At 49.8% G+C, this 24,367-nt stretch overlaps 2 long non-coding RNA genes across 3 annotated transcripts; both read left to right on the plus strand.

Annotated features, from left to right (window-relative positions):
* LOC118163658 lies at nucleotides 1–23,814 on the plus strand. 2 transcript variants are annotated; one of them, XR_004749156.1, is made up of 4 exons: nucleotides 1–1,435; nucleotides 15,043–15,144; nucleotides 16,522–22,047; nucleotides 22,086–23,813. It is a non-coding gene; the product is annotated as an uncharacterized LOC118163658 (long non-coding RNA). The 2 variants fall into 2 exon arrangements; XR_004749155.1 differs by lacking the exon at nucleotides 1–1,435 and adding an exon at nucleotides 12,891–13,767 and having other exon boundaries at nucleotides 14,106–15,144; nucleotides 22,086–23,814.
* On the plus strand, nucleotides 1,446–2,417 carry LOC118163659. The gene is made up of 2 exons (XR_004749157.1): nucleotides 1,446–1,663; nucleotides 2,074–2,417. It is a non-coding gene; the product is annotated as an uncharacterized LOC118163659 (long non-coding RNA).
* Nucleotides 23,815–24,367: the final 553 nt, after the last annotated feature.

Raw genomic sequence — 24,367 nt, forward strand, 5'->3', positions numbered from 1 at the left:
CTTTGCCCTTCACTCTTCCTCTCCTCCAGATGTGCTCCTGCCAGACACCTGCTCTTGTTTGGTTTCACCAGAGTGGTCCGAGTGTGCTGACTGCATTCATCTCGTCCTGCAAAGTGCTTCCCACGCGGCACACAGAGGGCAGGGAAGCCCTGGGTGCCTGGCAGGTGCCTGTCTCCTGCCCCAGGAACTGATACTGCTTGTGGCAGCGTGCTGCAGGCACGGGTAGGATCTGGGATGTGGAAAGCTTGCTCACGTTGGCTGCGACTTGCAAACGTGTCGGGGCTAATAGTGAACACGGTTTGTATTGCGCTTTCCCTCGAGCTAAGTTGAGCAACGTTGGTTAGCGAGTTGGGCATTATTCAGAGCTCCTAAACCTCGGGGTTTGCCAGTGACAAAGTTGCACGCTTACAGCAGGACGCTCCCGACATTTTCTGTGCAGCGTCGTGGCCAGGCTCCAGCACAGGGGAGTTGTGCTCCATCACATTTCCTTCTTCAGCTGTCACGCTCTGTTGCCAGCTCTGCTGTATGGATAACTAGGTGAGCTATCTCTGGAAAACAATCTGTTCAGTGAATTTAGCCCTTGTTTCCTGCGGGGGAACTGCCTTCAAACTGCCTTTCAGATGCATTTTAGGTGCAGTGTTATTATTTGCGCTTTGTCTAAACATGTGCTAGCTGTGGATTCTCTGTGTGCTCTTGGACATAGCTGCGGTTTTAAATACCCACCGCTGGTTATTCATAGTGCACATTTAGTCATTTAACAAACATGGTATTAGTTCTGCTCTCTAAGCTGATGACTAATACTCTTATAAATAGGAGGAATGTGATCTGAAAGGTCACGTGAATGTTCCCAGCGTGAACATATCCCCAAACTATGAGGCTTCTCATTCCAGGAGCGTGCTTGCAAAAAAAAGAAAAAGCTCATTATTAGGAAGAAGAAAAAGGGTTAAAACCCCACTCAAGCAGTTTCTGTGCTTTAACTCAAACAGATTTTTGCAATGTTTGCTTTTGCCTGCAATCTCTCCTGATGTGCTTGGGAAGATGGGAATTGCCCCAGTGGAACAGTCCTGAGCTCTCTCCCATGCCAGCGCCCTCCCTTGGAGCATAACAGGGCCTAGGTATTTTATGAGTACAAGAAACATCCTCTGAATTTCCTGATGGAAAGCAGAACAACTCCTAACACTGGATTCCAAAGCAAATGGGAAGAGTGCACGATGCAGGTTTCTGCATGGCTTTCCTCAACTCGGTACCGGGGAGAGAAGCCACGCTGCCTAGACCGCTGCGTGAAAACAAAATAAGCGATTGCTGCTGCTCTCCTGCCATTGAGAGCTCTGGTTTATGTTCACAGAAGAGAGGAAGGGTGGACCTGTGACCAGCCTGAAGGGCTGGCCTGGCCATCACGAAGCACAGCACCGCCTGCCCCCTGCCTACAACTCAGGTATGCCCAGGAGCCACCGAGGGTTAGGCTCAGCTGGTGGGCTTTGTGCTGGTGGGGCAAAGCAGGGTGAGATGCTGCCCGGGCAGGCTCAACATGCAGCTGGGAGGTGGCACTGACTCTGTCAGCACTTCTACACTCCCCTTCTACAGCATCAAGTGTGCTGGTCCGAGCCACCTGTAGCTGAAGTGGGCTCGTTGGACTTTGCACTGGAGCAAAGTGGAGGAGAGGGTTTGTGCAGCTGGCTCAGGGACGTGTCCTGGTTTCGTCAAAACAGAGGCAGGTCAGTTGGGTTGCTGGCTGAAGCCCGAGGCACAAGCCTAGGTGGCACGTGGGTGTAACGGCTGTGTCTGTGCTAAGAGGGTGGGCAGGGGCAGGAGCTGCGCCCCGTGGCTGAAGAACACCGTCCGTGGTGGTACAGATAAACCCTCTTGCCCTCCTAAATCCCGCGGCCACATACAAACTACCCACTGAGGGCAGTCCCTGACCCATGCTAACTCTTGAGCTGTGCTCGGGAATGCTGTGGGGAGCATTTGGTGGCCTGGGCAAAAACTGTCCAGAGCTGAGCTGAGGGCTGGAGGTAGGGATGGCTGAGTTGCTCTGCCTGTGCCCTGGTTCACTGCTTTGATTTTCTGCTCTAGATGCTGCCAGTCTGTCTGTTACAAGTTACCTTATGTGGGATACGGGAAGGAGAAGAGTCTTCCAGCTTCATTGCTAGCCATTGTCCCTGTGCCCTCTAACAAGGGCTAAGAGTACTTCCTTATGCACAGAGGAGTGAGAGGCTGCCAGGAGAGGACACGCTGGGAAAGTGGAGTGTGGCAAAAGTCGTTGCAGTGATTTGTGCTCTTGACTCGGCGAAGTATCAGGCCAATGGTATACACGTGCCATAAGGACAGTATTCCCAGTCTCACAGAGCTATCGTAATTTTGTCTGTGCTTATTATAGTTACAGGAATGCATTAACATTAAAATATATGGGCTAAAAACTTGTGTCCTATATTTTCCTCCTGCCAACCTTGCTCTTGACTTTAGGTAGCAGATTAGAAAGGACAGCTGAGGCTCTGGGTCCCCCAGGCAGTCTATTCACAGTCGAGAAGTCCCCGAGATTTGCTGGACTAGCCTTGATGTTTCTCCCTGAGCACACAACGTGTTTCCTAACTTCAGCCATCGCAGAGGTTTGATTTCAGTGGAAGATGGTATATATAAGTGATACTTGATTGAGAAGTGCATATGCAGGGCTTATGAAATAGCGTGTGAGCCTGCATGTGCATGCATTAAAATAACAGGGCAAAGGCAACTGCAGTGTATTATTTACCTACTGGTTCAGATTTATCTGCCTGCCTTAGGGACTGCTGCTGTCTCTGGTCTGTCTCTGTCAAATTTTGTTCCTAGAGAAAATAGCAGTGTGAAGAATCATGTCTGAGGGTGGCTCTCTTACGGCTGACATCAGGGGACTGAGCGGTACATTCGAACCGAAATCAGAGGCGTCACCAGGTTACTTTGGGTGCACTGACTTGTATTTGTTTGTGGGTGCATCGGGATTTCTCCTCTCCCTTGGTCAGTAGCAGAAGCATTTTTCTTGCCTAATGGCAAGTAGGTGGTAGGGGTGGGGTCAGGTCTTGCTTGTGGCTGCTGGCCAGCTGACAGTGGACAGTGATACAAATGCAGAAGAGGATGGGAAGAAAGGAACAGATGGTGTAATTACACCTGCTCAGGGTCAGCATGGCACCACACGCACTGTATCCATATGCATTTGAAACCTACACACATAAAAGAAAACATTCAAGACGTGCAATCAGGTTCTTCCACAGGGCAGCCACAATTACATAAAGATATGAATAAGGGTTTTTTATGCTGTGATGCTAGCAGTCAGAGCCTCCTCTCTGACTGCCCCGGGGAGAAGAGCGTGTTACGTGTGAGCAGAATAAATGATCTGTGGCTGGTAACCAGCACGGCAGGCGCGGTGCAGCACGTCACTGCAGCACCTTCCTGTGCCAGCCGGGTGGCAGGACCAGGCATCACGACTAGTCAAAAGCAAACCTAGTTACAGATCTTGAGCAAGGTCCTCGGAGCTGGCAGTTGGGAAAATGGGTGTAAATGTTCCAGACAGATGCCAGTCTGAGGCTTGCTCTCTACGTGTGAACAAGCACAGATCCGGTTTTGCATGTTGCAGGACAGTTGTGTTTGTAAACAGCCGGAATATTTTGCAAACAGGGAAGAGCAGCACCCACCCTGCTTCCTGGCTGCCATCTCTCCTGGGGTTTGAGAAAAACCGAAAGCAAGGCCCAGAAGCTTTCTCCCTTTCCATGGTGACACACCAGAGCAAAACAGGATTTCCTTCAAAGCAGCAATAGGACAGGCTTTGCCGCATTCTTGCATGGGTGAGTTTGGATGCCAGAGAGTGGAATTTCCAAGTGCATTTCCCTTCCTACACCTTTCTCTTTCATCTTCATAAATCTGTGCCAATTTTTAAAGAACCTATTTTGGGGGGAGGGAATGGGGACAGAAGTGATGAGCTATTCAGAGCTGAAAGCAGATATTCATGCTGCCAGAGGTAAGACGGTAGAAAAAATGTGTCAGTGTAGCAGATGATAGTTCTCTCTTAATGCCTCTCGTGAAGCATCAAGGTGTACGTGTTTCTCAGAGGGGCTGTACATCTCAGAGGCAGTCTGTGAACTGCGTGTTGAAATGGTTGCCATGGCAGTGACTGAGTCTAAGTTAGAAAGCATGATTAGCCAGAGCTGGCCTAAATAGCTGCAGGGAAAAGGAAAAGGAAAAGGAAAAAAAAAAAAGGCCAAGGACTTTCTGTTATTTCTAATGCAGACTCATCAGCACTAGGCTGTGCCTAAAAAGGGAACAGCGTGGAGGGAGAGGAGCTGGCTGGAGTGCCTTGCACCCCAGTCCCTGCTGGGGTGCAAGGAGTTGTGAGCAGCAGCATACACTGCATGGGGCTCTCAGAGATTTTTCCCTTCGCTCCCTTTACGCTGCACCAGCGTGGTGGCTGTGCACCAGCAAGGGGCTGCTGGTACAACCAGTCCCTTTGGTGTTGGTTCAGTGAAACTGCTTCTCCAGAGTGAGAGGCATGGCTCCAGTGACCCAGGGCAAGTTTTCACAGGGCTCTTCTGGCTGGGAAGTGGCATAGACATGTTAGAAAGTGTGAAAATGGTGCATGGAGGAGTTTAAATGCTTGTCCAGAGTGATGCAGAGGGTTGCCAGCCTGGGTAGAGTGCTAATGCATGAACTCCCTGTCCCTAGAGACATTCAGTGTGTGTCTGAAAGGCATCCCATCTTCATTTGAAGCCTGAGAACTGGAGAAGGCAGCCCTGTTTGATAATTCATTGCTGTGGTTAATCACACTCGTTAAAAAAAAAAAATAGGCACCTTATATCTAATTTAAATGTGTATGGTATGTATTAGCTTTCAGCCTCTCGTGCATGCTGTGTTCTCTGCTATATTAAAAAAAATCACTTCTTGAGATCCTGTGGGTTTTTGCTGTGAAGGTTTCTTCTGCAGTCACTTCTGAGCTTGTTTTTGAAGAACTGAAGAAGCAGAAATCTTTCTCTCTAAGGGTTTTCTTTTAGCTTTTGTCAGGGAAAAAATGGAAGACTGGCAGACTAAGGTGAAGATTTCTCAGTACCGGTACTGTATGGAAAAACACCCTCCCTGAGAGCTGTGGAGTGCAACATCAGGGAGCCAGATGCCCAGTGTGAAATCAGCAGAAGAGATTTATGCAAGCTCGGAGCGTGCAGGTAGTGTTTGCAGGAGCAGAGCCTGATAGCCTTATTGTCTTCTCTCATAGCTTTCTAAAATAGAGAAGTTTAATTTACATTAGTCTGGAGTTGATTCTGCTTTATAGTACGTTAAGTGAGATTAGATATGAGCCTGCTCAGGCCAATCCATTACATATGATCACTTACAAAGGATATGTCTCTCCCCTTCTGTCCTAAGGGATCAGGAGGTTCCTCCTTCGAAAGGAGTGCAGAGCAGCAGTCCTTATTGTGGTGGTTAATAGGTGCCTGTTTTGGCTGGTTGAGTTGGGGTGAAAGAGATCATAATGGCCTGCACTTTAGGAGGAAAAAAAAAGAAAAATCCACAAGACACCTATTTGCCCTACATATCACGCCTGTTGGCATTTGCTGTTATTTGCAGGAGTCTCTTCCACTTCTTGCACCTCCTAAATCCTTGTCATCCAGGTTTGAGAGCTGGAACTATCTTCCCTGGCACAAAGTCAACAACACGTTTTTTAGCACTAGCAGCCTTTCATATTTTACATTAGTGTTCCTCTTTGTTCCTTTCAAGCAATAATCGTAAATATCAGCTTTCATTCCTAGAGCACCTTTCATCCCAGGGGCTCCTAAAGCACTTTCCAAGCTTAACAAGCTTACTGTATAGAGTGCTCCTTTAGAAAGGGTAAAAGTTGCTTCCCATTAACGTCTGATTTGGGGAAGAAAACCCCCGAATTATAATGTCTTCAATACCCCAGGGAGCCTTTGCAGCTGTTATTTGTTGTATATGTTCCCTTAACAAAAAAAGATCTCCTCTTACTGCACCATCCCCCTTTCTTCCCCAGCTGAATCCAGCAGCACTCAGGTACCTGGGGGCAGAGGAGGGTGAGCAATGAGAAATAATCATCCTCTTTGATCTGAAGAAGTTCTTTTTTTTTGTTTGTTTCTGGAATCCTGTTGATGCCCTCAACACTTTCTTCTGGCAACTCAATTTCCATCTATTTTCTCTTGATGGGGGCAAATACCCAAGGGCAGGGTTGAATGTCCTCCTATGGTTTTAGCCAGAGAGGTCACCATCCATGGTTGGGCTATGCTAGGGAACATGTGAGAAACTGTAATCCTCTTCAGCACAGTCAGCCGGCCTAATTTAAGCCCCATTCCTCTGCAGTCAAAGCAAAGCCAGTTGCTTTACATTAAAACGAGCGATGACCTTTCAAATGGTCTTTTATTTGGCTCTTCTGTGGGAGCAGTAGGCCCAGAAGAGACAACAGTTGCTGGTAACTTTTAAACTGAAGAATTTGTTTCCTGGTGAATCATATGATTAATTTTAGGGCGGCTAACATCTGAGTAGTCTCAATTTGTTTTCATGGGTTTCAGGAGGACTCGGTGTTGCAGGAGCTGTCCATCTCAAGGTGCATGGAGCTTCCTTCCAGCTGGTCATGCAGGAAAGTGGTTTCTCCACAGCTTGGCTGATGGGGGCCCCGGTGAATCGTAGAATATCCTGAGCTGAAAGGGACCCACAAGGATCATCAAGTCCAGCTCCTTGGTCCCCACAGGACTACCTAAAATTAAACCATATGTCTGAGAGAGTTGTCTAAACGCTTCTTGAACTCTGACAGGCTTGGAGCTGCCCTGGGCAACCTGCTCCTGTGCCCAACCACCCTCTCAGTGCAGAACCTTTTCCTGGCATCCAGCCTGACCCTCCCCTGTCCCAGCTCCGTGCTGTTCCCTCGGGTCCTGTCGCTGTCCCCAGGGAGCAGAGCTCAGCGCCTGCCCCTCCGCTCCCTGTGAGGGAGCTGCAGGCCGCCATGAGGCCTCCCCTCAGCCTGCTCTGCTCTGGGCTGAGCAAACCAAGGGGCTTAGTTGCTCCTCATGCATCTCCCTCTCTAGATCTTTTATCTTTGTAGCTCTCCTTTGGAGGCTCTCTAATAGTTTTATGTCCTTCTTATGCTGTGGCACCCAAAACTGCTCACAGTGCTTGAGGTGAGGCTGCACCAGCGCAGAGCAGAGTGGGACAATCCCTTCCCTTGACTATCTGGCAATGCCCTGCCTGATGCACCCCAGGGTGCAGCTGGCCCTTTGGGCTGCCACGGCACACCATTGACTCATGTTCAACTTGCTGTTGACCAGAACCCCCAGCTCTCTTTCTGCGGGGCTGCTCTCGAGCTTCTTGTCCCCCCATCTGTACATGTAGCCAGGGTTGCCCTGTCCCAGGTGCAGAATCCAGCACTGGCTCTTGTTAAACTTCTTGTGCTTGGTGATTGCCCAGCTCTCTAATTTGTTAAAATCTATCTGCAAGGCCTCTCTTCCTGCAAGGGAGTCAGCAGCTCCTCCTAATTTACTATAATCTGCAAACTTACTGAATATGTATTCAAGTCCTGTGTCCAGATCTTTTATAAAAACATTGAAGAGAACTGGCTCCAAAATGGAGCCCTGGGGAACCCCACTAGTAACTGGCTGCCAGCCTGATGTAACCCCATTTACCCTTTGAACCCAACCCATCAGACAATTGTTCACCTATCATATTTTGTATTTGTCCAGCTGTATGCTGGACATCTTGTCTAGAAGGATACTGTGAGAACCAATATTGAAAGCTTTGCTGAAATCCCAAAAGATCACATCTACTGGCTTTCCTTGGTCAGCTAGATAGGTAACCTTATCATAAAAGGAAAATAAGTTTGTTAAACAGCACTGTCCCCTTGTGAACCTGTGTTGGCTATGACCAGTGACTGTTGTCTTTCAAGTGTTTTTCAGTAACTCCCAGAATAATCTTCTCCGTAATTTTACCAGGCACTGAAGTGAGACTGACAGGCCTGTAATTACCAGGGTCTTCTTTCTTACCCTTCTTGAAAACTGGGACAACATTTTCCAGCTTCCAGTTTACTGCAACTCATAAGGCACACAAATCCCTATTGCCTCTCCAAGGACGCACCAAGAGCCTATGGTAGAAGGGGGAACATTAGCCCTCTCTGTTTCAGTGCTTCAATTGCACAAATGCAATTTATCAAGATGGTATTTAGATAGCCCTAGATAAAAGATACATCAAAGCATATTTTTGGCTGCTGCTTTCAGAAGTAGTAGTAAATCTCCTGGGGGAATGCAAGCAGTCAGATATGATCCAAGTTATCGAAATGCTCCATCTCCTTACTGCCCCTCCTCCTCTCACCCGGGTCGGGTTCACAGGGAAGCCCTCTCTTGGGGCTGGTGCGTCATCTATTCCCATCAGAAGAGTTTAGTTCAGAAATGTATTTTCATTCTTTTCCAACAAAACAGTGCCTTTTTCAACACTAATTCCGAAGAACTGCAAACTGGCAAAGGATCCAAAAAGAATAATGAACCAACCGTTTGCTGTTTACTTTGGCCACGCTGTGTAAGTGCTGATATTAGCATTTCTGAAAGGATTCATTCATCACTGAATAAAGATTTGTACCTGTGAATAAAGTCTTGCTTAGGAGGTCCTGTGTGCCTCCTTTCCTCTATCAAAAAAGCTTACAAATGTCAAGAGGTGGTTTTGCATCAGAAGGCAGTGCATATTTATTATTTCCAGATAAAAAGAGCTACTGAAAATATTCCATGCCTATGGTATAATAAAAGCAGCAGCAGCAGTAAATTAAAAAACAAAACAAAACAAAACAAAAAAACACCTTACTTATTTTCGTGTGCCTTATTGGTTTGTTTATTTAATTTGATACCTGAAAGTGGTTTACCTCAAGCACAGTGCTTAGTTCTCATGTCACAGAAATGCAAGTAGACCTGCACTAGCAAGAACAATGACTGTTGAAAACATTTTGCCCTTTCCAGACCATGACCTCTTCCACGGATGCCAGCAGAATAAAAATACTTCTATATAGTACCCTTAAGTCTTCCTTCCCTCATGCTTTTTGCTGCTCTTGTTGTAATTTGTCTAAACTAGTTGCTTTTACACTAAGGTACATGACGCTGTTTTGCTTAAAAAAGAATTTTGTATGTTCTTCACGGGCTTACCTGGGATGCCACGGGCATTAGAAATGGATGAGTCTTCAGCCCTGCTTTTGGAACCAGCATTTATCCCATCACCGTGCTGCAGGTCACGGGTTTCTCAGCAATGGAGGAAGCATAACAGCAGCATTTGTGTGGGAGACAAAAAGATGGCTCTGAGTAAAATCTTCAGTCTCTTTGGGATGCTTGCATTTTGACTAGGACTCCTGGGGATTCTGTGGGATGAAGATCAACCTCTTTTCCAGGTACTGTATTATGTTACAACCCCTAATGATACCATTTTTCTTTTAGCCTTTTGCCAACTTCACTTTTAGGCTAGAAGCATTTCAGTTATAGGGCTTCCTGGGCATTTCTGCATCTTTGGGCATGGTATGGCTTCAGTTTTGACAGGAGATTTTGACCATTGCTACAGTCCAAATGCACAATGGGAAAAAGAAGAAATATGTCTGGGAGCTAACCTGCTTGCAAGTGCCCCTTATGTGAAAGGTGATGATTCTTTGTGAGCAGTGCGTCTCAGCCATCATTTACACAGCAGAGGAAGAAAAAAAGTGTGAATGAAATGGGAGACCAAGGACCAGCTCACTTGCTTCTGTGGGAAGTCCTCTTGGAGAGGCATAAATAGGAAGGTGATTGTGGAGATGTCCATGCTGGAGCTTCTTCCCAACCCTGTACATTGCTTGGAGGAGGAGTTTGGGCTGATGCCAAAGGAGGACCATGAGGGCCATCCCACTAGAAATCTCTAAATGGGTGAGTGGCTGCATGAGGGGCCAGTGGTGTACACCAAGGATTTCAGCGCGAGCAGCCAGAGAAGAGGCACCTGCTCTGCAACAGGCAAATGCTTCCCTGCACAGAAGCAGAATGATTTCCCTTCAAGCCAGGGCAGCTTGCCAACAGCCTCGAATGTAATCCTCATGGTATTACTTCCACAGATGGGCTCCACCGCCGAGGCAGGTAATCTTTAAATGTAGCTGCAAATTGCCTGTTCTAATGCTAACAAACCCTAATGGTGAGGAAGGGAAGACAGGTAGCAGCACCGATAGAGCATAATATAATGTGATAGCTGGTATAAATGTGACTCATTCTAGCCAGAGGCTTTAGTATAGGAAGTTGGTTAAAAGATGTATAAACAAATGGGATTTTTTTTTTTCCTTCCCAGTGAAGGTCACCACCAGGAATAGCATGGGAAATAATTAATGGAGGAAGAAATGTTCCCCTTCAAAGTAGAAGTATTGTCTTGCTCCGCAGTTTTGTTCCCTGACTTGGGCTCCCCTAACAAACACCGGCAAACACGCCAGGGCCTTTCTCTCTGGCGCTGTTGACAGACATCCCTCCGGCTGGCAGCTGACGGGGGACCTGGCCATGGCTGTCTGTGCTGCTGGCAAGCCAGGCAATCGAGGTGCTGCTGCTCCCTGGGCACTGCTTTGTGTTCTTCCAGGTGGCGGTGGCAAGGAGGAGCTCTGGTGGGACAGCCTGACATCTCCTGCACGGGACACTGTCCCTTCTGCCAGGAAGGGCTGGGCACTTTTCCATTTTTGACTCCATTTGGCTTCTCAGCCTCTGTACATCCTGGGCTATCTGTGCACAAACCAGCTGCCTTGCCCACTGCTCAGCCCCTGACTGCTCCCCAGGACCTGCAGGGGCCTTAGGGCAGTTCACATGGTGTTAGCTGCAGGCATTTTGCGGGGGCTTCTCCTCTGGGAGCCTGGGAGTGAGAGTTCAGGTCCTCCTTCCCCCAGCAAGCTCCTGGCTTTCCAGTAGGCTTCCAGAGAGGGGGCACTGCAGAGGCCCCCAAGTACCTCGGAGCTCCCATACAGCAAAGGAAAAACCTATTACAGGAAAGCTACTAATAGCAGAGGTAAGCTCTTACCCACATTTTCCACTTGTGTTATGGACTCTGGAGAATCGACTCTGGAGAATCGGCCAGATTCCCAAAATGCTTTTTGGTGTTTATCCAAAACTGCATTGAGTTTTCCTACCCCTAAACTGGCTAACGTCATGAAAGGAATGACCTCAGCTGCACGGATGCTCCTCCACCTAGTCCTATGACTAGAGAGGGGCTAGGACACAACCCCATGCCAACTCCCCTCTTCTCCCCAGAAAGGAGCCGTTTGAGGACATTGGATCTCAGTCCAGATCTGACTTTCACAGCTGACCCCAGAGAGTAAAATCCTGATGCAGAAAGTTTAGGGCAGTTCAGAAGTGTGGCTGTTTGTAAATGCTGAGATACTGGCTGGTGTTCTTCATAACGCCATTCAGTCTGGAGTATCTGGGAAACAAAGATCACTCCCATACAGGTGATCTGTCACTGGCATGCTTTAATGTTGACTTGAAGCATGGTCCTTTCATTCCGCTTGCTTTCTCACTTTCCAAGGCATGTGTGTTGCTCTTCTAGTTATCTCCTTATGGTCATGAGATGTGGGGTCACACATTGTCTTACCTGAGGCTTTCACAGCTGTTACTCCTCAAAATGGCTGCAAGGGATGCTGAGTTGGGTGGGATGACCTGTTGTTCTTGGATGTATTTCCTTATGGTATCTCTGTCCAGAAAGATCTTAAGGCAGGTATCATTCAGATGCTTCTAGATCCATAGTCTTGTCAAACTCAAATGTTAGGACTCCTTGTGAATATGGGGTTTGTAAGCTGTTTAACCACAGCTTCTATTCCCTTTTTGGTGAAAAATGAAATTCTTTAATTCAAGCTTCTTCTTCCTTCTCCCTCTCTTTTTTTTTTTTCCCCACTCCCTTTTAACATGGACAGACTGTGTTAGCAGTTGGTGTGGTGCAGCGGGAGCAGATCTCTAGAGGCAGATGTCTGGTGCTGAGGACTTGCTGTGTCCGGGGATTTACATCAGGTACCTCTATCCTAGTTCCCAAGGACTGGATCTTCATTAGTGGCTGGAGCACAGAAGTGCTCTCCTGGAGCCCACCTTCTGCTTTCATTTCATTCAAGAGGAATCCAGCTAAAAAAATCACTCCCCGATGGCAATCAAAACATGGCAAGTGCGCACAGCTGGGAGATTTGCTCCATGAGCTCACTCCTGATGCAAACAAGAGACCAAGCCCGGAGACACCACTTTGCCCTGAGCTCCCCACGGTTCACAGATCAGTTACTGGGATAGCGAGGCAGCTCTTTGGCTTGGCCGAGCAGCTCTCTTACCCTGCCTTGGACATCGCTGCTGATCTGTTCTTCAGCCCTCTTGCACTTCCTCAGCCTTCCCCGTTTCTGCACCCTTACTAAGCACATACATATGTGTATTAACTGTGTGTGTGTGCGTAGGCAGTTGTGTCTGCTGCAGGGATTTCCTCCCAAACAATACCTGTTGTGCTAGCCGCAGCGGTTCTCTTGGTTCCCATGCTCAGAGCAGTTTGAGTTTCCTGCTGGCTCAGCAGCCGAGACGTTCAGTGCTTTTTATACTTATTCTTCTTCGGGAGCCAAACGGAGGAGTGCAGTTTGCCTATGAATAGCGAGCTGACTGGGCAGGCGGCAGGAAGCTCGCATGCTAAACCGTGTGAACTTGGCGGGGGGCAGGAAGGGGCGCCGGGGCCGCTGGCCGGGCTTGGCGAGGCGTTTGCTGCAGCCCTGCCTTGCACCCTGCTCACGGGCACGCGGTGTGCTGGTCCTGCTCACAGGGATGGAAAACGTGGAGAGGGGAAAGGAGCGGGAGGCAGAGTGGTAGTGGCGGGCGAAGCTGTCCCTGAAGCCAGGAGAGGGGAAATTTGGCAGGTGCCACGTGGGGGGAGCTGAGGATCCGTGGGGCAGGCAGGAGGACCTGTTTTGGGCAGGATGGACCTCGTGGGGGTGCACAGCTGAGCCCAGGCTGCCTCTTGCTTCCAGCAGGGCTCTGCCCCATCGCTGCTCTGCTGGTGGCCACCGCCACGCTCAGCCAGGCCTTCTTGTCAACTGCAAAGCCAGTCCCAAATCCAGGGGATTGCCACCAAGTCACGCATTTTCTGTTCATCTCCGCTCCTGGCTCAGCACAATTTCATATTAAATTGCACGTGATCGACGACTTTGGTGCCTCTCTCAGTTTTTGAGGCTGCCCAGTGTTTCTTGTTGTAAGACCAAATGTTTACCTGCCTACAAGGCCTGCAGACTTCAGCAGCTCACCGCTCTGCTGACATTTTCTCTGCTGGGTATCGGTCTTGGTCTGAATGCACTTGGGAAGCTTCTGCAAAAGTGTTTTTGCTTGCTTACAAGAAAGAGATGAGAGAAACATTTTTTTTTTCTTCATATTCAAACGTGTTCTTAAAATGATCAGTTGAGAAGCCCTAACACTTTCTGCCTTTGGAACAGAGACTTGAGATTTGGCAGATAGCAGGAATGTGCCTTTGGTTGTTCTTCACGGGGGAAAAAAAAAAAAAAACTTGAGCTAAGAAACCTTAGGAAAAAATACCAACAGCCTCAGATCTCAGGCACTCAACAGAAACTTCTTAGAGGTAGGAGCTGGATTCTCTGAAGGCGCTTTTGTTCAGTGGAGACTTGTTCAAGTCTGGCGGCTAAATCGCTGACTTGCGCGCAGTAGGCGTGCTGCAGCCCCGCGCCGCGGGTGAGGAGCGGCTGCTCTTTGAGATTAAAGGTTTCTGGGGGACAGGGACGCTGCCCTGCTGGGGACCAGAGCCTGGAGATGCTCTCGGGTGCTGCCTGTGCAATGCAGGGGAAGGCTGGTCGAGTATGGGTAGGGCCGAGGGAGGGCTGAGGTGCAGCACGAAGGCTGGGGACCCCCAGCCTGGGCAGGGGACAGACATCCGGTGTGGAGCTGGACGTGGGAGCAGGCTAAGTCAGAAGGCTGGAGGGGCCAGGAGGAGCAGGAGGAGGCAGGTCTGGGGATATCTCGCCCTACCAGGCCATGCCTCCTGCAGAGCATCAGATATGGCAGACCCAGGGATTTCTGCCGTGTGGCAGCTCTCTGTTGTCAGCAAACACACGGGGAGCCCACTGCCAAGGGCTGCGACCATCCTGCCTGCTCCCTCAGCGCAGGCTGGTGGTCTGCTAGCACTCCTGGTTGCTCTGCTCCGGAGGCAGGACCGCAGCAGCACTTGGTGATGCCGACTGCATTGCTCTCTGCTCCGCATCCCTGGGCTGGAGCATGACCAGGTCAGCCCTCGGATACATCACCTGCCAAGCTCAAGCAAGCCCCTGTCAGGCATGCACGGAGTGAAGGTGTGTGCAGCGAGTAACTTGGCACAGGTGGGGAAACTTTTGACGATCGCAAAGGCAGATCCCCCTTCCCTGGCTAAGTACCAGTGCCGGTCTCTGAAGACTGAGGCACTTAATCTCTCTGTTTGAACAGAGCAAGCTAACATATATCTTGCTAATCTTATTCTGGGAGACAGTTGAATTATTTTAACTAAAAATTACCAAAAGAGCCTGCCTGAGGCAGACTTCCAGCACGGAGTATTTCAGCTCGAGCAACTGAGCTTTGGCAAAGCTGTAAGTAACGGAAAGCAGTCATTAATAGGACGCTTTAAGCAATTTTAACTTCAGGCAGCACTCACGGGGCAAAATGACAAACTTTGGCACTGGGGATGGCTCCAGAAGGAAAGATGTACATGGGCCCGTGACATCCTGCCTCTACCCCTTTGGGTAGCTGGGTGGTACGGGCAAATGATGGTAAAGCATGAAGAGAAACATGTGGGATTTGTCTTTCCCTCATATTTGTGGGAAAAGGAAAGGGAAAAACTTGAAACGTGTGTCCTAAGCTATTGGCGGGAGCTTGGCCGCGTCTAGCCTCATGTGCGTGTTGCACATAGCACAAATAACAAACCCAGCTGTGCCTTGTGCACTTCCAGTGTAACATCCACAATCCTGCCAGTGTCAAAATGGGCAAGCGGGGAGGCAGCTGGGGCTGGAGGCACACCGTGTGGTGGCTGCAGGCTTAATGTGCTGAGCAGCGCCATCCTCTTCCATAGAGACCTGGCATGGAGCATCTGAAGGGCTTCTTCCAGAAGACCAGCCCCTGAGCGGTGGCTGATCTCAAAGGAGGACCTCTCGCCACCCACTGCTGACCCCTGGTAAGCCCATCTCATGGACAGAGCCCACCTCATGGACAGAGCCCACCTCTGCTCACGAGGGCACCCAGATACTTGCTACAGAGGGTGAGGGGGCTGGCAGCGCTCACTGCCCCTCCACGTTTTTATGTGGAAAGAAGTGTTTTCCTTTCTCTCTACTCTTCATGTGGAGCTGTGCCAACAGCACTCTCCCCCGAATGTTGATACCTTCAGACAATTGTATCAGCCTCTTAGGGATTTATTCACCCAAGCTGCAATATTTAGTTCTTTAGTCTTTCCTTTAGTGATTCAGTTGTTGTTCTGTACTGAACACTGCCCAGTTTGCCAATGTCTTTTCGGCATGCGAGTGCCTGCATGGAGAGGAACCATCTTCCCTCTGCTCTTTTATATGATGCTCTTCACCTCTCTGCAAGTCAAGATCAGGCCATCTTATTTTATAAACTAGCATCTAATTCGCTGCCTACTCTTATCCCTGTGCTAGGCCCATTTCAGCAGCTGCTGCAGACTGTTTGTCCAAATGTGTTTCCTTGCATTGCCCACGTTCCAGGCAGGAGCTTTTAGATGCTGTTTTCCCTCACAATCCCCTATCTCAGAGAGATTGTTTATGAGACTGAAATCATAACAAGAAACCAAAGCTCAGGCACTTTTCCCTTCCTCGTTACTAAATCCAAAACGATCCTTTCAGAAAAAAAAAAAAAAAAGAAATGCTTTGCAGGTTGTTTTTTCTGCAGCCTGGGAAAGGATTTCTTCCCATTTACAGCCCCACTGGGTGCTCACGGTGCCATGCACTCGACAGGCTGGTGGGTGCTGTGGCTATGTGCAAGGGATGGGGCTTGGAAATGGGGAGCAAGGCTCTGCCCAGCCCTCCGCTGTTCTGGGCACTGATGTGCTCTGCCTCAGCTCGGGCAGGGGTTTTAAGAGCTGAGTGTTTGGACAGGTGAGAGCTTTGGAATGATATATGCACTTTGTGTGTGCAGGTGATGCTTCGTCTTTATATTCCAAGTGCATTAGGACATGAAAGAACCCAATTTCAATGTAGTCTGCAAGTGACACACAAGCCCAGCCTGCAAAACACATGCTGCTCGAAGAGCATTTACTAAGGTGTCCGTGCAGGTTTTATTTTCCTTAAGAAGTTTTTTGAGCAATTTCTTCCCTGCAGGCAACAGAGGTGAAAATCGGCTAGGTGAAAATTGGACTTAACCTCCCAGCCAGGAGAAGGCAGAGGCAAAGGGTGTTCTGCAGGCAGTTCCCAGTACCATTGCCTTAAGCAGGGAACTGGAAGCTGCTCCAAAGCTGTGGGAGCCAACCTGGTTTGCCTGTGGCTGCCATGTTAATTTTTCTCCTTTTGAGGTCTGAATCCTTTAAATCCTTGTTTTATAGGGGTGAATAAAAACTGACTACAGCCCATGCAGAGACCTGGAAGCCATTTGGTGCAGAAAGATCACAGAAATCTGAGAATGAATGCAAGCTTTTAAACCGAAAATAATGTATACATTTAAAGAGCAGAACATGTACATACATTCACAATGGCTGCTATCAAGACCTCTGGCAGTTTCTCTGAGCATTAAAGTCCTGGTCCTGGAGATTTCTGCTGCCCCTCAGGCTTCTGTCCCTTTCTATGTTGTTACTTGCAGTGTTTAAGCCCCATTAAGTTTAAGTGCATACATTTTCTTTGGCTATTCAGCCCTAGCCACTTTGGGAAGAAATTGGCCAGAATCCCTGAACCTAAAATAATCAGATGTCTGTTTTTCCATTGAAAAGGATCCCATTTATCTGGCAAGTAGTGTAAAATGGAATAGGTAACTCAGTGCAAACATTCTCCGAGAAACCTGTTGTTGCAAAACCAGGCAAGTGGCTTGCACACAAGCAGATAAGGTACCTTTACCAATGCCCAGGTTGTTGCACTGCGTGTCAGTATATTTGGTTTCATAATATGTGTGACTTTTATTATCAGCCTCTTGGTTTCTACCACTCTCTTTAGAAATACAGCAGCCATGAGCTGTAGCCCAAGGAGCACAGCCTTTCAGACACTCCTTTTGCGAGTATCTGTCGTGCTCCCAGAGAGGCTGTCTTTGTTTCAGGATTGTTCTGGGCATGAGAATTAAAAATCAAAACGGAGATGGTGGCCAGCACGAAGAACCAGCCAAAGTTATTTTAATGAATTTCTTTCCATACCTGCCAATCCACCCTCCCCTGCAGGAAAAACAACTCTCGAACGAATAAAGCATATGGCATGGAAGATAGAGTGCCGATGCCAAGTTTGTCTTTGCCTTAGCAGAACTGGCTGTGAGATGCTGAATCTGCAGATCTTCCCCTGGAACATGCTCTTGGAGAGAAAAGGGGAGGCACTTTCCCACTGCCGCTTTAGCCTGGCTCCTGCGGTCTCTGTTCGAGTCCTCACGGTGCAGGACAGCGTGGGGCAGACGCAGCACCACCTTCCAGTTGGTGGATATCAGCGGGCAGCAGCAGCAAGGTGGGTTAAGTATTTGAGAGGGACCTGAAAACCACCTGTGTGCAGGTCACTGACTGCCCGTGATGGCTGCTGTGCTGGCAGACAAGCATGCCTGCTGCTGTGGGGTTTGACACCCTGCTCCTGGACGTGGATCCTTATCCCCTTGGGTCCATGTCTCTGGGAATATCGGAGGACCATTGTACTGCGGCTGCTGAGAAGTGAGGTGTTCAGCCTAAGTCCCTCCATCAGCACTTGTCCTCCAGTCAGCCACCTCCACAGGTTGCTTCCCGCTCCTAAGTGTGGTGGGCTGTGAGAGATGTCCCTCTCCCTCCGTGACAAAACCCTGGATGCTGGCTCAGTCTGTGGCCAGCCCTCCCAGCTCAGTCTATCCGCGCACAGCGTGGCCAGCTCAGCCCCGCCAGGTGAGGCTCCTGGGGGACACATCGGTGGTGGGTCCTGAGGCGGTGCAGCTACCTGGGACCTCGCCACCAGCTGCTCAGCTCTGCTCTGAAGGATGTAAGATGCCGGAGGGACCTTACTTTTGGTGCCCCACAGAGGAATGCCTCGCCAGGGTTAGGCGACAGCTGAAGAGGAGGTTTGAGTGTCTAAATTTAGAAGTTAGGCAGCCAAGGCCTTTATTGGGCCTATCTCTGCTGGGACTGAAGCTGAGCAGATTTATATAGAAGGAACGAATTCCTAGCTAAGTTACTTTAATCTTCCAGACAGCTACGGAAATGTTTGTGTTGTGTATGAGACGTGTTTCTCCTACAGACCTGAGAGAGGAGGCCACCACCCTGCTTGGACACTTGCCATGGGGGGACACCATGGGTTAGGACAGGGGTTCTGCCCCCACAGGACCTTCTGCAGCACTTTGGCCTGGCGATGAAGTCCCCGTGTGTCAGGAAAGCTTCTTGCTGTGGGTAAGTGAGGTCTCTTGTTTCCAGAAGATAGAAGATACCTGGCAGGGTGACGAAATTAATGGCCTGGGGAGTCCCTTTGTTTAAATTAACACTGGGAGAGACGGGGGGAGGCGGCTTGGCGTTTCACATGGTTAATGTTCCCAGTCTTCTTCTTCATCCTCTCCTGGCAACCTGTGTACTTTCCAATGCAAAGCCAAATGAATCTCTGCAGTGCAGAAATGTAAATGTTTTGATAAAACCATTCTTAACAAGTTTGATTCGTTTAATCAGCTTGATTAACTGCAGAGCTTTATGGTCTTTAATCAGGAAGGATTTACTATAAATTACCATTTCTTGCAGTTTTGTGAAGAACACGATGGTGGACGGGAGCCTTCCCAGCGTGGAAGGCACTTCCCGACTCCAGCACCCAGCCCTGCCCCTGCAGCTCCACGTATTTCAGGTCCCTGCAGACCTGTGGGGCAGGTGCTGGGCTAGGGGTGGAATGGAAATGCGGCTGCAAAGTCCTCGAGAGACTCTCTTACTTGCATCTGCATCTCCTCAGTGATTAATCTCATCTTCCATTAAAGGTGCAGCATGCCTCTTCCAGCCAGGCCCACGAGGAAGGAAGCACAATCGTACAGAACAGCCCTCTCCTCATGTTTCACAAACAATCTTGACCTGCACTGGATTTTCAGGGGCTGGCTGCACAAAATTCCCAGGTTTACCAGCAGAAAGAGAAGAAAAACCAAAAGCAAAACCAAAAACAAACAGTTGATCAGAAGATCTCAGTTTGGGTACACGTCACAACTAGTTTTTCCTCTCTCCCGTTCAGTATGGCAGACTGTCAGGCTGCAGAATAGGCCCAGCTGGAAAGAAGATAATTCTGTTCTGCTCTGCCCAGCCTCATTTTTCAGCACTGAATGTCCAGTTGTGTACCTGTATGAAACCTCCGAGGCCCTGGAGGGTCGATACAGCGATGATTTATTCATTTTCAATAGGCAAACTTGTGTCCATGATACATTTCTCCGTGCCTTTTAGTCACTATCCCAGACTGAAGCAACCAAGGGGAGATTTAAAACAACTGAACTCTCTCCTCACATTGAGATTCTGCCCAAAGCACCGGAGCAGCTGGAGCGTTTACAAAGTCTCCGCACCAGCAGGTTTGCTCTTTGCTCTGTGAGCGCTCTTCCCTCGTTGCACTGCCATGCAGCAGGGCTGCTCCGCAGCAGGTCTCAGGGGGGCTGTGATCAAAACGCACGGGCTGAGCAGTGTGGTTTTGCAGCTCTCTTCAGACAGCCTTGTGCTTTTTACTCCCACCCAACTCTAAAGTGGAATTGCCTATGAGGAAATTGTGTATTTCATAAGAAAGGAATGTTTTTCATCCTTTCCCCGCAATCCTGTGGCCAAGCCTCCCTTATAGTCTGTTAGACTTTGCACCCCCATGACCTGAATGCTCATTTCTAAAGGATTCCTGTTGTCCAGTTTCCCTTGGATCCTGTGCTCAGCTAGCTGGATCACATCCCGCACCTTGGCTTCTTGGAGAGCACGTCAGGTAGCTCTGCAGGCCCTCCGGTGTAGAAACAGAGGATGGGCAAATGCCCTTTGTTTGGTGTCCTGTCACCACAGGCAGGATCCCGGTCCTGGGGCAGACCAGGTCAGGGCAGGGTGAGCTTGGAAAAGGTGTGTGAGATCCCTCGCTCGTGCTATGGGCTCTGCGGCGGTGCAGGAAAATGAGCGAGACGCGTGCCTGGCTGCGCGGGCACCCGTGCCTCTGTGGCCCAGTCCTTCCACGCGTACCGCTTCACAGGCCGGGGTGCTGCATGAGGAGAAACCCTGCTCCTCTTTCACCTTCGACATTTCCACACGGTACGAAAAACTCTTGGCTGTTTGCCAGAAGTTAGGATTTGTGACTTTTTCCTTTTTTCTTCTCCCCCCCTCCCCCAGACTAAACATTCACGTCGTATCGTGTCCGAGCAGTTGTTTCAATTGCTGCCAGAGACACTTGGGTTTAAGTGGCTGATCCTCTGCAACCATGACGGCTTTTAATGAAAGATTATGTCTCCGTAAGGCCAAAATGTTTGTTATCCAGCTTTGGCTTCTGAAAGAAACCCTGCAAATGTTTCTGAATCAGACGTGTGTGAAATGCTGTGCAATTTCTCTAATACCAAGGTGGAAAATCTGTCCTTTCCCTATTAATAGACCAAAAATCAAAACAGAGGTGGGGGGGTTAAAGCCAAATGGTTTCATACACTATGAATCCATCAGAGTTTTACATTCCCAGCAAGGGAAATATTTGAAAGCAGAAGAAATGCATAGGAATACATAAAAAATGAAACCAAATAAATATATTTAAAAACTTGGATTAGCTTTTCTTTTCGTCTCTTCATGCGAGTTGCTTGCATTTTGGAGCTGTGCTCTTGGACCCCCTGGAGGGCTCTGGCAGGAGCAGGCAGGGCCACCAGAGAGCCAAGTGGCCCTTCACGGAGGCAGAGGCTCAGAGCTGTCCTTCAAAACAGTTTCAGCTTATGCTGCAGGCACTGCTGCATGTGCTCGGGGTTGGGGAGGCCACAGCTCACTGTGCAGTCAGAGGAAACGGCAAGAAGCTCAAACGGCAAGAAGCCTGGGGTTCAGGATGCAGCACAGTTCAGGTGGCTTTGAAAAAGAAAGTCATGCAGCTGGTTGCTGGATCCAAGGAGAATGCAGTAACACGCTGCTGGTGACCTCGTGGGAGAAGCCACAGATAACTGACGGCTGTTAAATCGCTCTTTCATCATGCTGTGTGAACAGCACATGGCGGCGGGATCTGTACCGGAGACTGTTGCATCACAACTCATGGTTTCAGCAGAGCTTTGCAGAAAAAAAAAATGAAAGTAAACTGTTATTTTCAGCCTGAGCAGTGAGCAAATTCTCAGTATCTAAATGAGAGCCCTTAGAGTAAGCTCCAGGTGTTGCAGGAAGTGGTGGAGGCGACTCAGTAAATGTCACACTTCCCTCTAGCTCGGTTCTGAAGTGGTGTCCAAAAATAACATTTCATGGGCATCTGGCTGCTTGAGAAGGCCCTGCTGTTTTCATGACACTCACAACTAGCCCTGCCTGGCACCTTCCTGATTTTACATCACCTTCCTTGTCATGAGTGTCTGCCTTTATCTTCCTGTCTTTGTGCTTCCCTATAAAGCCAAATACATGGCAAGTCCTGTAGGTCTCCAAAAACAAAGCATTAACCACTTTCATCCTCATTCAATTGCTTTGATGCGTGTTCTTAAATATTTATGCCCTGTGACTGACCAATACTTCCTACCCTGTTTCAGTCCAACAAGTTTTTCTTTGCAACTGCCCTGTTCCAGCATGCCTGAGGGCACTAACCAGACACCAGGGCTGTGCAGCTGGAGAGTGAGTGCTGTGATGGAAAGGAGAAACCTTTTATGTCTGGAGGTGTGGGCTGTCCCAGGAGGTCCTAGGACAGCTTAGGAAACCAGGTGGCACAAGAATGGGGACATAGCTGGGGAAGCATCAGGTGTTGGTGCGTGGGTGCTGCAGGCTGAGTGTGCCAGGCAGGTAGAGGCATCAGGATCTTTGCTGTTCTTTATGGACAGATCCCATAAACTTCTGAAACTGCTGCCTAGTCTGGATTTTATACATTGAGACTTCTGTTTTTATCTGAGCCTCACTTAAGAATGATTTTAAGGTAGTTGCCTAACCACAGGGTATCTGCTCCTACGGCTGTGAAAATGCTTCAGACCAGGTACTGCTCCCTCCTTAAACCCTGGTGCTCTCCTGCCAGGAGGCACCTCAGCCTCAGCCCCACAGCCCCAAGGATGCTATCTCCCAGCGGTGAGCTGGGTGCTGAGTCCTGGAGGGGGATATCCTGGCAGTGCCGTAGCTGCCCTGGCTGGTGGTGATGGCCATGCCTCTCGTGCTGGTGGTGAAACCACCCCGGAGCCCCTTGCCGTAGCACGAACTGTCACCTCCTGCTTTCACAATGACGAGGTTTCATATCCTTCTCACAGCAGCTCTTGGCTGGAGCTGCCTGGGCTGCACGCCAGCCCCTGCAGCCACCATCTCCTAGTGGAGGACAGGGCAGCCCTTGCCACACCATGCTGCTGCTCCTGGTCCTGTCTCACGTGGCAGAGGGAAGTGGTGGGGCCGGCAGCGGTGGGGCGAGCACCCCAGTTTGGGGTGCACCTCCTTGTTGTTCTCATGTATTCTGCTTTGGTTCACCTTGTGGGGTGGTCTCAGAGTGCATGGGTTTCATTCCTTGTGCAGGAGACCAATCTGGAAAATGCTCTCCAGGAGCACCCTGGCAGCTTCCCAGTACAGTCCATAGGGCCAGATGCAGTTTGTCTGAACTAACCCCCACAGACTGCGTGCTGCACGGATGTCAGGTCCTCAGCCCCAGCTGCCTTGCCCCACAGATCTGCTCCTGTCGGGCTGCATGACTTGCTCTTGGAGATGCCACACTCGTGACTGCTGCTGGAAGTGAGCAAACCTGGGCTCCCCTGGTAGTGGCCTTCTGGGACAGTGCCCTGAAATTGGTACCAGGCGACTCCAGCACACCAAAGTGTGGCTGGCGGCAGGCCGGCAGTGCTGGCAGAAGCCCACCCCTCACCACGGCGAGGGGGGCTGTGGAAGTACGCGGAGGGCAGCAGGCCTCAGCCTCATGCTCACGCCATGCCTGCCGCCTGCAGCCAGGGTGGAGAGGGCTGCGGGTACCATGGGGCCGAGGGCAGTGAGGCTGAGGGACAGATTTTGTTCCTGGAACAGGTACATCACAGCCTGTGGAGTTTTTGTGCATGGTTCAGACAGGTCACTTCAAGCCCCAGGTATGGAAAATGGAGGCTGTTTTGCTTCTTGTTGATGCTGAGGGGACTGTGTGAGCGTGTGTGTGGCACCATTTTGCATCGTGTTTCTTTGCACAAGTTTCCAGGGCCTCTGCTGTTCTGCGATAAAAATTCATACCTTTTCGTTGACTTAGATGAAGGAACCCTTTGGAGAATGATGTCGCCTGCATCTCAAATACTCAGAAGTGTTTGATCATGAGTTTTGGATGACTTCAGGGCCAGACTTGCTGATTTACAAAGCCTATATGCCTGCTGTTCAAAACTTATGAAATATGGAAGCGATTTGTGTATGGCTGGGAGAGGTGCTCACGTGCTCTGTTTTTATTTTTTCCACCGTGTCTTTACAATTTCTGAGTCTCTGGGACTTTTCGCTGTTTCTTTTAAGCAGACCCGAATGGCTTACAAGGAACTTGCTTAAGTGTGGGGAGCCCAAACTTTGGGACAGATTTCTCTGAAAAGGTTGAAGCTTTCCAGGGAACCTCCGGGGAGGAGGGAGGGGGGGGGAGAAGAATTCAGTGGTGGGGCCCAACTTGCCCCAGCGGTGTCATCGGCCGCGGTGGCCGGGCATGGCAGCACGCCCGCGCGAGGTCTGGCGCCCTGCGGTTTCCTGCTGGGGCGGGCGGCCGTTGCCGGCGATGATTCAGTGCCACTGCGATGGGCAGCGGGCTTCCTGCAGGGATCTGCAAGCGACCCCAGGGGCGAGGGCAGCAGGGCAGGGGGACTCAGCAGGACGCAGGCTGATGCTGTGTTCCTGCAGAAACGGGTGCCAACACAGCTCCTGGGGCTGTCCCAGGTCCCAGGGCGCTTCTGCTGGGTGTGAGCAGCACCAAGGCATTGCTGGCTGCGTCCCCCCTGGCATGCAACCTGTGCGTTGGGCTGACAGAGCAAAGCTTCAGGCTGTCCTCGGAGCGCTGTGAAGTTTTCCAGGCGGTGTGGGCGGCATGGAGGTGCACGGGGTGACTCGGAGCCTCCCCAGCGCTGCGCCTGCCACGCTCGTGGCAGGTATGGTGCTGCTTTAGCAGAGCTTTGCATAATTT

The sequence above is a fragment of the Oxyura jamaicensis genome, chromosome 3, assembly GCF_011077185.1.
Source record: "Oxyura jamaicensis isolate SHBP4307 breed ruddy duck chromosome 3, BPBGC_Ojam_1.0, whole genome shotgun sequence".
NCBI classification, from domain to species: Eukaryota; Metazoa; Chordata; class Aves; order Anseriformes; family Anatidae; genus Oxyura; species Oxyura jamaicensis.